Here is a 12,757-nt window from a genome sequence, read left to right as displayed (position 1 = left end):
CAGTGGTTTTCTTGGACTCTCCCACAGTCTTTTTTATTTTTTTTTTAACAGTTGAATCATGACCTCTGACCTTAACTGAGGCAGTCGGGCATTCACATCAAACGTGGATCATCAATAATAACATCTCCGTGCTGGATCAGTCGGGGTTAAAGAGACCTGGTGTTGGTCACCAGTGGAAACTGTGCAGAGGAGGATGCAATCTGACATACTGGGGGTTTTCCCGGTGGGTCGACCCACTTTGGAGTGATGGGCCGGTCTGGAGGGCCTACACTCAGTGAAAGTGTAGCTTTTAATTATTGTTCAACATGCTGCAGTACAACAAAGACATAACCCAAAAACTGTGCCAACCTGATTATCTATCATCTCTGATGCTGAGCATCCAATGAGATGATGGCAGAGGATCCACAGTGGTGACACTAAGGGGTGCAGTGGGAACACAGTATGCACTCTGTGTCATGATTCTTCCCTCAGGTGTGTCCTACCACTAGATTACACGAAAAACTCGGAATTCCATCCATTCGTTTCCTTCCTTGTCTAATTCAGCGTTGCTGGCGCCCATCCCAGCTGTTACAGGGTCAGCACTGTCAGGACTCGTATTTGACCTTATATATGGTGATGGCTCTGAAGAAGAAACGGGGTTAGCCAGCAAAATTAGCAATCTGGTGGTTTGCAGGATGCCTGACTCGGCTCAGTCGACGTTATAAAGGATTATATCGACGCTGTACAGTAGATGATGTAGAGATTTCACCAAGAATAAGAACAAAAAGAGAAGCAGCACCTCAGCTATGATGAGTAATTTGTTGTCTATACGATCATAAAGTTCCCTTTTTAAACATGCTGCACTGATGCAACATGTTCAGCCTGTCACTACATCCTGTAAAAACTGGAACCTGAGACGGTTCAGACATTTTAAACAAAAACTCTAAAGTACACAGTGTGGATTGTTTTAGACTGAGCTTGCTGCTAGTCAGGCACGAGCAAACGTTTGTTTGTACTGCTCTAAATACTCAGGCGTACTTACTACTACTAAATTATTTAACCAGTTTAGAAAAACATGACAAGTTTAATTCGTTTATTTATTCTGGTTATTTCTTTTACAAAAAAGGTTGTAATGTACAAACATGCATGTCGAAGGCTCTGTGCAGATACAGACTTGAGAGTTTAAATAAAATGTACTTCCTGTACTTGTTTAAAATGGTTCTTTGAAGCTTTTGTGTTTCTGTACATTCAGATGTTTGTGGCCAAAGTTTCTTAATTTTCGGTTGTGAAATTTTGATGAAGTTCACTAATACATGACAGCTCAGTCTGCTGGAAATGACACAATATGTTCAGTGTGTTGATTAGTAGATTAGCAACCGGGTTTACATGTTTGTGCAAAATAAATCTGAGCGACTGGATAAAAATGTGGAATATTGTTTCCCTGCGTTGTAGAAAACAAGTGGAGATCTGTGCTTAGCTGAACTCTTGAAGACATTTGTAAAAGAATAAATGTAGTGTGAAACCTACAGGACACTTTCTGTCATATTGTGCAAGAGTTGAGTTTGGCTTTAAGTTGGTGTAAATGTGATTTTTAAAGGAATTTCTCAGTTAAATTTCTGCATCTGGAGTTCCACAAGGCTCTATCAGACATACTCTAAGACTGTATTTCCTTATTTAAACGTAAAGATGCGGGTTTTTTTCTATTATAACAATAAAGGTTATTTATGTAACCTTTATTTTAACTGGATAATACTACAATGGCTACTACCAGTAATTATTAGTAATAACAACTAGAAATCAAAGTGTTTAAAATGCTTTCAGGCGGCTCACACACTTCAGAAGCCAGTACTCTGACATGTTTGGAAACTGGACTGTCAGCTTCCTGGTTTTCAACCATGGTGATGATGATGATGATGATACCAACCATCTTGACCTTTTCTCTCTAACTTGACCTCCAAACCATTGGGTCTGAGCGGTCCCTGTGATACACGGAGACACCTCAGCACCCTCCAGCTTTAAACGCATGTCGTAGGAGAATCTGAAGCGGCAATGACAGCGACTGACCACTAGAGGTCGTCATTTATCTATCGTTAGTTAAATCGAAGCCTTAGATGACAAATTAAAGGAAAAATTCAAAACCTATATCCCTGCTTATTAAAGGGTAATACAATCAAATTAAAGAAGCATTTTCCGATCAGAGCATCAAGTTAAACTTCTAGGATATAGATCTGGGCTGTCAAGTAGCAGAGGAGGATGCTAATCAGTTTAAGCTGCTTTGGTGCTAATGAAATTAACAACAAGTGCACCAGAGGGCTAAAAGTGAGACAACCTCCGAGTCGGGAATGATTTTACAGACGGAGGCCACTGACATTGTCCCTCCGTGTGTTTTCACTCTGATTTTCAGGTGTCTGTAGGTATGTGCCCTCTGCAGGCTACTTTAATTTCTTGGCATCCTTTCACTCCTGACACATGACCCAGTGCACATCAGTGCAGGTATTCAGCATGATTTATACCCCACTGAAATCTGATGAACTTTGAACGCTACTTTAATTATTATTGTGTGGATGCCCTCAATGGGCATCCACACTATTGAGTTCCTGTTTCTCTTTATTCTTTATTATTCCGGGTGTTTCCGTACACTTTTCGCCGCAGAACTACTTCCACAATTTTTGTGCTATTTTCACCGTTCAAACTCTAAACTGTTCTGCTCTTTCTGCTAATGCCGGCTATGACTTTTGGTGTTTATTACTATTATACTTTTTAAAATATTACACTTTTTTCCTTTAATTTGTCCCATTGAAATGAATGGGAAACTTCCACAATTTTGCTAAAACTTTCTTGTCTTTGAAACTTAACTACTGCCTCATACTTTCACCTAGAAACTCCATTCAAACTTTAAAACGTTCTCAAATTATTGGGCTATTCCTGTGTGATTCAGCTTTTTCAGATCTTCTACCGTTTTCATCTTATCTCTCTTTAAGTCTTCAGTTGCAAAATTGTTATTTTTCAGAAAATACATGCGTTGCTATGGTTGCTATGCAATTAACTCAGAGGGGACAGTGAAACTGTTTGAATTTTCTCTTCATGTCCGAACAACTTCTTGCTACCCCCTCAATTTCCACTCAAGCCCCACAAATTATACATCAAAACGTAGGTATTTTTGCTGGCTTTCAGAAAATGTCCCTATCATTGTTGTGGGACACATAGATATTTTGCAAATCTCCTCAGAGTAACACAAAGTCAGAAAACTCTCCATATAAAGTCAATGGAGAGTTTGTTCAAAATCACCGCTGGATTCCTGTAATGAGAGGCATTTTCAAATTGTCATATCTCCTTAACGAAGCAAAGTTAAGACATAAGGCTTGTCCCAATATATCGTCAGACACTTCTGATGCTCACAATTCAAGAATTATTTTCTCACCTATTACCGTTAGGAGATGAGTTAGACTTGTTTGAGGGTAGGAAATTTGTCCCTCGCTCAGATTTCATGAGATTTCAAATTCTGGAAATGAGCCACTTTTTTCTCTCATGATATCTTTTTGATGGATTTCCACAGAGCCCTGAAAATTTCCATGACTGTTCACCAAAGCCTGCTGTTTCTTACGGTGAAAGAATGATTTTGATGCTCCATATAGATTTATAGTTACCAAAGGTTGTTTGAGAGCAAGTCAAGGCAGTTTTTGCTTCGCCTCTACACAGTTACAGTGTATTACAAGTCATATATCTTTAATAATTTATAGTTTATCTCTGAATTATGAAGACCTGAAGATTCCCCCATCTCTTCTGAATAAAACGATGTCTGAATGACCGTTCTAGCCTCTACGGTTAGGAAATTATGGCCATTTGTTCGAGGGGAATCCTGAATGTCAGAAATACACTGAAGAAAACTCACACCTCTCTCTGTGTCTGCGTGTGTAAGGGCTGACTACAGCAGGTGCAGCTAATTTAACTGACCTACATATACCAAGCCCAGACTCTCAACAGCTCCTGTTCCCTTTACTGTCTGTGTATGTGTGTCTGTGTATCAATATTTCTCCTATGTTTAGGTATTACTCCTCAATCATAGTATTTCTGCTAAAGCAAAGTACTTCTACTACATCTTAGTACTTCTGCTAAATCATAGTATTTTTTGAAAAATCATAGTATATTTGCCAAATCATGGTATTTGTGCAAAATCATGGTTTTGGGGCCAAATCATAATATTTCTGTTATTTTATAATATATGTGCTGAATATATTATATGTGCCAAATCACAGTATTTATACCAAATTATAGTATTTATGCCAAATTACAGTATTTCTGCTAAAAAGCAGAAATAGTCCTTTTTAGCAGGAATGTCTGCCAAAATATAGTATTTATGTTAAAACATAGTATTTCTGCTAAATCAGAGTATTCCTGCCAAATCATAGTATTTGTACTGAAACATAGTACTTCTGCCCAATCATATTATTTGTACTAAATGATAGTACTTGTGCCAAATCATAGTATTTGTGCCAAAGCATCGTATTTGTATGGAGTCATAGTATTTCTTCTAAATCATAGTATTTCAATCAAATCTCAGTAGTTGTTGTTAAAACGCAGTATTATTGCAAAATCATAGTATTTGTACCCATTCATAGTATTTCTGCTAAATAATAGCATTTGTGCCAAATCATGGTATTTGTGCAAAAACATAGTATGTCTGCAAAACCATAGTATATCCCTTATGTTATAGTATTACTACTAAGGCATAGTATTTCTGCCAAATCATAGTATTTGTACTAAATCATAGTACTTGTGCCAAATCATAGTATTTGTTGCACATCATAGTATTGGAACCAAAACATAGTATTTGTCCCAAAGCATCGTATTTGTATGGAGTAATAGTATTTCTTCTAAATCATAGTATTTCAATCAAATCTCAGTAGTTGTGTTAAAATGCAGTATTATTGCCAAATCATAGTAGTTGTACCCAATCATAGTATTTTTGCCAAATCGTGGTATTTGTGCCCAATTAATAATTCTGTTGTGTTATAGTATTACTACTAAGGCATAGTATTTATGCCAAATCATAGTATTTATGCCAAATTACAGTATTTCTGCTAAAACGCAGAAATACTACCTTTTAGCAGGATTTTCTACCAAAAGATAGTACTTCTGCTAAATCAGAGTATTATTGCTAAATCATAGTATTTGTACTAAATCATAGTACTTGTGCTAAATCATAGTATTTGTTGCACTTCATAGTATTGGAACCAAAACATAGTATTTGTCCCAAAGCATCGTATTTGTATGGAGTCATAGTATTTCTTCAAAATCATAGTATTTCAATCAAATCTCAGTAGTTGTGTTAAAATGCAGTATTATTGCCAAATCATAGTATTTGTACCCAATCATAGTATTTTTGCCAAATCGTGGTATTTGTGCCCAATTAATAATTCTGTTATGTTATAGTATTACTACTAAGTCGTAGAATATCTGTTATGTTATAGTGTATCTGCGGAATATAGTATTTGTGCCAAATCGTAGTATTTATACCAAATCACAGTATTTGTGCTAAAACATAGTATTTCTGCCATATTGTGGCATTTGTGCAAGAACATTGAACTGTTATGTTATAGTATTACTACTAAGTCATAGTATTTCTGCGTTGTTATAGTATTTGTGCTAAAACGTAGTATCTCTGCCAAGTCATAGAATTACTGCAATTTCATAGTTTTTTTAGGAAATCTGTTATGTTATAGTATTACTACTAAGTCATAGTATTTCTACCAAATCATAGTATTTGTGTGAATTTGTATACTGTAATATCACTGTAGTATGTAGTGGCTAAGTAGGGAGTGATTACAGTGTAAATAGGTCATCTCTTGTGTTGGAGTGCCCTCTTGTGGCGCCTTTTGGGTAGTGCCTTAGTAAACGTGAACCCTGTAAAAAGTGGCATCAGACTGATTTGTAGTGGAGGAATTTGTTGCCAGTTTTCTTAATCTTTAATCTGTATGCATGTTGTAATGCATACCCTGTTCTTAATCATAGAAACCACACCATATCACCTCTCCACATCCTCCTACTGTATGCCATACCTCCCTGTACCATCCATCTGACCGCAATAAACTCCACCTGTGGTAATCTAATCTCTGGATGTCAGCCTCTCCTTCTGACCAAGGATAGTTACTATTGCAGCACCACCCAGCATTAAACTGACGTACACCATTCTGTACAATAGTATTTGTGCTAAAAAGTAGTATTTCTGCCAAATCATAGTATTACTGCTATTTTATACTATTTAAGCGAAATTACAGTGTTTCTGCAAAAACACTGCATTTCTGCTAAATCATAGTATTTCTTTCAACTTATAGTACTTGTACTAAATTACAGTATTTGTGACAAAGTGTAGTATTTGTTCCAAAACATAGTATTACTGGTAAATCATAGTATTTGAGCCAAATCATAGTATTTGTGCTAAAACATAGTATTTCTTCCAAATCATAGTATTTGTGCCAAAGCATAGTATTTCTTCCAAATCATAGTATAACTGCACAATAAAGGTTCTTGAGCCACATCAGTGTTTGTGCCAAATCTTAGTATTTCCTCTAAATCCTAGTAATTCTGCTCAATGATAGAATTTCTGCTATGCTGTAGTACTTTTTTCCTAGATTGTAGTACTTCTGCTAAGTCAAAGTATTTCATGTAAATCATAGTATTTCTACCAAGTCCCAGTGTTTCTGCTAAATCATAAATAATGTTTTAGCACAAATTGTAGGATTTGGCAGAATATTCTATGTTCCAGCACAAATGCTATGATTTGGCAGGAAAAAAAATATTATTTAGTATAAATACTAAGTTTTAGAAGAAATACTATGTTTAAACTTTAAAATATTCTGCTATTTCTGCTGATGTTTGTTATGACTTTTGACCATTGAAATGAATGGAACACATTATCAATGGCCTCACTGATTTTGCATGCTGGACTGAGCTGTGTTTTAGCTCAGTGAGATAAGCGTCCGTTCTCAGACTGGGAGGCCTGGGTTCAAATCCCGCTTATGGCAACATTTCTTTCAGTCAACAGTTAAACTTTGTTAACTCTTTTCAACACAAATTTAAGCTTTTTCACCCCTTTTCAACACAATTTTCGTTTTTTTCACCACTTTTCAGCACAAATACCAGCTTTTTCAGCTGTTTTCAGCAAAAACCTCTTTTCAGCAGAATTCTGCTCATTGAATTCTTTTCAGCACAAATTCTGCTCATTCAACTCTTTTCAGCAAAATTTTCAGTTTTTTCTGCTGTTTTCAGAAAAAAACTCTTTTCAGCAAAATTCTTCTGATTGAACTCTTTTCTGCCCAAATTCTGCTTATTCACCTCTTCTGAAACATTTTCAGCCTTTCCACCTCTTATCAGCACAATTCTCAGCAGCTTCTGCTCATTTCAGCACAATTGTCAATCTCTCCACCTCTTCTTTGTGAGAATGACTTTGGCTCAGTGAGCTAAATAGCTGCCCTTAGACCAGGAGGGCCAGGTTTGAATCCTGCTCAGGGCAACCTTTTTTTTTTTTTTCAACTTTTTCAGCTTTTTTCTGCAGACATCTTCAGCGTTAAGGCATCCACACAGCATTTTCGCAGGAAATGCAAATTTTTCTAGTTATTATTATTATTTTTTACCAGTGTATAATGGTAAATAGACTGGTTCTTATACAGCGCTTTTCTACTCATCTGAGCACTCAAAGCGCTTTACAATGGAGCTGTTAGGATGCCTGGGTCGTTGACCCAGGGTTTTTGAGTGTATGATATTATTTATATTTTCTAGTTTTTTGGTTTCTTTGAGTTCTGTCTCATGGTTTATGTCTCTGTCTTCTTTAGTTGCTCTGTCTCCCCTATCACCTGCATCCCCTTGTCTAGTTCGCGTCTATGTGTATCCTTAGTTCCTATATCCCCGTGTCCACTCAGTGTTTGTGTCTGCCCTGGTCCCACGTCTCTGTTCCCTCTGTAGTGCCTACATGTGAGGCTGTGTCTTTGTTCAGTCTGTGTTATGTGTTTCCTGTTTTACTTTGAAGGTCTCTGTCTTTTCTCAGTGTGTTCAGTTTACGCTTCTTTGGTCTCGTCAGTTCTGATTTGTCCCAGCTGTGTTTCCCTCCTGTTACCCATTCCCTGATTGCTCCCTCTGTGTATTTAAGCCCTGTGTTTCTCTGTGTCCGTGTCGCGATCTACCGTTTATTTTGCTGTGTGTTTTGCCTGTCCACCGGTGTAAGTTTATTTTGAGTTTTTCTAGTTATGTCATGTTGCGTTCAGCATTAAAGCCTTTTTGAGTTCACGTCTGTCTCCGGAGTCTGCACCTTGGGTCCTATTCCTGTTTGCACACAGCCGTCACCTAACAGGAGCAGGCTACAGACAATGATGCTCACAATGCAGAATAAGCTGTTTGACAAACAAACAAAAGAACACACGGAACAAACATGTAGTTATAATGGCGGGGAAAAGCAAAAAACAACTGAGAACCATTGCATAATTGTCTTGAGTTATTCGGGGGATTTGGTGTGAAAGACGATCCCAGGGTGCTTAAAATACTGTTTTAATTAAACATTATATAGCATTATATTATGCTGTCTTCTGCTCCTTGAGCAGCTCTATCTCCGCCTGAAAGCAGCATGATGAAGGCGGTTTCTGTGTCGGTTGGGTGGGGGCTATAAAAGGTGCGACTGCGCGCCTCCTGTTTCAATTGCCTTTCCTCCACCGAGCGCAGCAGTTTCCCATCACATCAGCATGAAGAAGCTAAGCATCGTTTTCGTCGCAGTCCTGCTGCTGGCTCTCAATCTCACCTCCCAGGTCAGTTCAGCCCGTGTTTAAAGCATCTTTTTGCACATTTTCCCTCACAGAAGAGGCGCAAACTGCCGTGCTTAACGCAGCTTGTTTGCGCATAATTAAATGCACAACTGCCAGAGCAGCAGCTGTCTGCAGCTTCAGCTCAGAATTTAGTTCAGTGTTTGGCAGAAATGGAGACGAAAGATTCTCTGACAGACTTTGATTCAAAACCTGAAGGGGGGGGGGGGAGCCTGGAGTGAAGTGCGTGAATAATTCAATTTGAGCTGAAGGCGGTGATGATGAGAGTGACTCCTGTGTCCTGGTGCAGTGTCTATTCGTTAAACTCATGTGGTTATCTCATGTTTTGCAGGTGGCCGAGGCACAAGGTAAAAGCGGAACCGGAGGCACCAACACCCAGAACTCGACTACAGCCGCACCGTCGAGCGCCAGCGGGAGTGCCGCCGCCTTCACGCTGCTCGTCGCTCCGCTGCTTCTGTCCACGGTTCTCCTGCACGGCTGGTCCGGATGATCTGATCCGCGCTGGACGTTCGGAAGCCGGCAGGGGACACAACGTTAGTGTTTAATAAAAGGCAGAAAAAGGAAATCACATAAAGTAGGGAGCTTAACTATTTACTGTTGAGCGGGCGAAACGAGCGCGACGCGGCCCGGGGCGCGGCGGGGCCCGGGGCGCGCCCTGCTCCTTTCCGCATCCTGCTCTTCATCAACTCTGAAACGCAACCAATCCTCCCGCCAGTAACGGAACATGCTCGATGATAATTCAGAAATATTGAACCCTGTGGAAAACATGTGTATTCATGTGTCTGACAACGACTGTATGTAAATGAGTTCTGTACTTTCAGAATGATGCAAATCTGATGTTTGACATGTGAATGCTGTGAAATTAAACTTTAAATTGTAAAAAATATATAGTCCAGTGTTTTATTTGTGGTGGGGTTTTGTTTGTTTTTGTGTAATTTCCTGGATTTCATGACGTATAAGAGGAAAAATGTGCAGAAGCCTCAAACGTGAGCCAAGAGCAGAACATCACATCTGGATCAGGTGCGGGGGTGTATCAGACTCTAAATTTGGTTCCAGGTGAAGGTAAACGTGTAATCCTGTTTTTACAGGTTAAACATGAGCATTAAACGGAGTTTCTGTCGGAAGTTCTGCATGCACGTTATCAGCTTGTAACGGACGTTGCCTTAAAAGCTACAATTCATGGATGTTTTTATTTAAAAAGAATAAATAGGAAACAACCCCCCCCCCCCCCCACGTCTTTAAATCCTCTGTGCTGTAATTTCATGGATTTCTTTGCGCTACTTCTGCATGCACCGTCACACATGCTTACGTTTCTTTTTCTTTTTTAATTGGCTGATCCAAGCGGCTGAATGGAACCCGTGACGTCACTACTTTTTGAAGACGGGCTGGTTGAAGAAAACCTCCACCATTGAAAATAAGATGAAAAATAAACTACTTTCGTTTGCTTTGATGGGAAAACAAGTTTGAAAAAATCTGAAACACGTGAAAAATTCTCCCTTCCGTTGACGAGCAGAAACCACATCACCCCTCTGACTCAATGTTGTGAACACAAAGGGCTGTGAGGTCAAGACAAATAGAAGTAATTGACCGAGACTGAGTGAAGAACTGATGCCCTTCCTCCTCCACCTGCCGCCTTCAAAGGACGCCCCTGTGTGAGGATGGGCGGCTGAATGGGCTTTGAAGGCCTTGGTTGCTTCATGTTTCGTGCACTCGGAACCAATTGTATCTGTTAGATCTAATCCCACATTCATGTCTGGGTCTAAAACACGAGCTCAGACTCTGCTGCTCATCAATAACAGCTCTGACATGCTGGATACGGAGGTCCCTCCACCATAGCTGTGGTTTCACCTGGAAGCTCTGAGCTCGGAAAAGCTGCTGTTGTTCTCATGTGAAGGCTGAAGAGTGCAGTGGTTTGCTCTGTTAGTGCAGACTCAAGTATCTCATCATGCTTTGAGACTCTCAGTGACTTCCAAAAAATAACATGTGCACAGACACAGCGACCTTTTTGAATGCGGGCCGGACTGGAAATGGAAACCAATCCTCAGTTTAGTGTATGCAGTGCCGATACTGTACACATGCTCTTCACACTTGGCTGCGGTGAGTAAAGTGCCGAACGACACACAAACAGGCTGAGTGAGAGGATGACATCCGTGCATGCTAAGTGATGAAGAGATGAGTGTGTGTGTGCCTGTGAGGATGACGTAACCTCCAGTGAAATAATACTGTGTATGTTTGAGACTCGTGCTGGTCTCCTCTTCCCCTCACTTATTTATAACGTGCACACGAGCAGGATGTATCTGTAATTGTCTGTTTTGGGGTTTTTATTTTTTAAATGTTATTTTTTCTATGCTTTTTTCAGTTTCAAATAGTGAAGAGTCCCAGATTTGGACCCCCGTTGATCTTCTACTTAATCACAAAGCCAAGGTGTGAAAACGGGTGTGTGTCCCAATCAGACAAGTTTTGGGTGATGGCTTCTTTCACTTCTCTTTTAAACCATCTGCCTCGGGCTCCTGGTCTTAGCCGACAGGAGGAGCACCTGGTGTGGTCTTCTGCTGCTGCAACCCATCTGCTCCAAGGTTCCACCTGTTGTGGCCGTGGTTATACCGAGTAGATATTTGAGCTTGTTGCCTTCCTGTCAACTCAGAGTAGTCTGTCATTCTGACCTCTGACCTCTGGCATCAACGGAGAACTGCTGCTCATGCAGTGTCTCACTCTGTGAACTTCAGAGGTCGTGGTGCCTAAACATCCCAGCAGATCCCTTTGTTCCTCATTCTGATGCTCTGTTTGACCTTCAGCAAGGCTTCTTTGCCATATCCCCTTGCCTGAATGCTGCCATGTGATTGGCTGTTTTGACGTTTGTGTTAATAAGCAGCTGAATGTAACAAAACGAGTGAGTTTTGAAGGCCCTGCTTATTTCATGCTTCGTGCACTCTGAACCAGTTTTATCTCATAAATCTAATTCCACATTCATGTCTGTGCCGATACTGTACACATGCTCTTCACACTTGGCTGCGGTGGATAAAGTGCCAAATGACAACACAAACAGGCTGAGTGAGAAGAAGATGACATCCGTGCATGCTAAGTGATGAAGACGTGAGTGTGTGTGTGACTGTGAGGATGACGTAACCTTCAGTGAAATAATACTGTGTGTATGTTTGAGACTCGTGCTGGTTTCCTCTTCCCCTGACTTACATCCTGCTCTTGACCTGATGGCGGTGCATTAAAAGTATCTGTACTCTGTCAGTGTCTGGTTGGTAAATCCTGTTTTTCTTAGTTGTTTTTTTCCCTTGGATCTCTCTGATTAACTTTATTTCCCCACAATCGATTGAAATCTTGCTATAAAACCAGGTTTTGGTCTCTATAAAAATTCCCCCTTCATAACAACTGTATAGGTGGAGAATGACTCATAACTCACCTTTTTTAAATTATATTGAAGCTTAAAGTTTGCATTATTGGGGGCGTGGCTTCTTTGTCTGATGGTGGTTGGTGACACAGGCAGCTGTAGTTGCTAGCTGTCTGCTAGGCTTGACCTGAAGTGGACCTCTGGACTGTTTGTGCTGTTGGAAGCTTTTTTATGAGGTGTCATAATAATAATAATAATAATAATGATAATGATAATGATAATGATTATTATTATTATTATTATTATTATTATTATTATTATTATTATTATTATTATTATGCATGCTGTTTGCTTAACTATACTCCAGTTTCGGAGTAAAGATAACTTAGCGCTCCATCCAAACGTGGTCACAGTTGTTGGAGGTTTAAAATGAAAACCCAGAAACCAGTGGGTGATGATGTTTTCTTGTCTTTTATATAGTCTTTGTTCTTCTGTGGAGCCGCCCTCCGCTCGTTGTACCTGAGGAGGGTTAAATGCAGAGAGCAGAGCTCTGGTCTTGCATGTTCATTGACGTTTTCAGTCGTCTTCAGCATATTTTAACCCCATTTGCTCAGTGCAACAGTGC

General features: G+C 39.7%; 1 long non-coding RNA gene across 1 annotated transcript; it reads left to right on the top strand.

Moving 5' to 3' along the window:
* Window positions 1-8,675: 8,675 nt before the first annotated feature.
* LOC147306593 (uncharacterized) lies at window positions 8,676-9,675 on the top strand. The gene is made up of 2 exons (XR_015126432.1): window positions 8,676-8,774; window positions 9,121-9,675. It is a non-coding gene; the product is annotated as an uncharacterized LOC147306593 (long non-coding RNA).
* The last annotated feature ends 3,082 nt before the right edge of the window (window positions 9,676-12,757 follow it).

Source organism: Aulonocara sp. 'chitande type north' Nkhata Bay, linkage group LG19, assembly GCF_057382095.1.
Source record: "Aulonocara sp. 'chitande type north' Nkhata Bay isolate Kocher_YH1m ecotype deep benthic linkage group LG19, A_spYH_male_GT1.1, whole genome shotgun sequence".
Classification (NCBI taxonomy): Eukaryota; Metazoa; Chordata; class Actinopteri; order Cichliformes; family Cichlidae; genus Aulonocara; species Aulonocara sp. 'chitande type north' Nkhata Bay.
The sequence above is the reverse complement of the archived record's forward strand: the minus strand, read 5'-3'. Positions and strand labels throughout refer to the sequence as shown.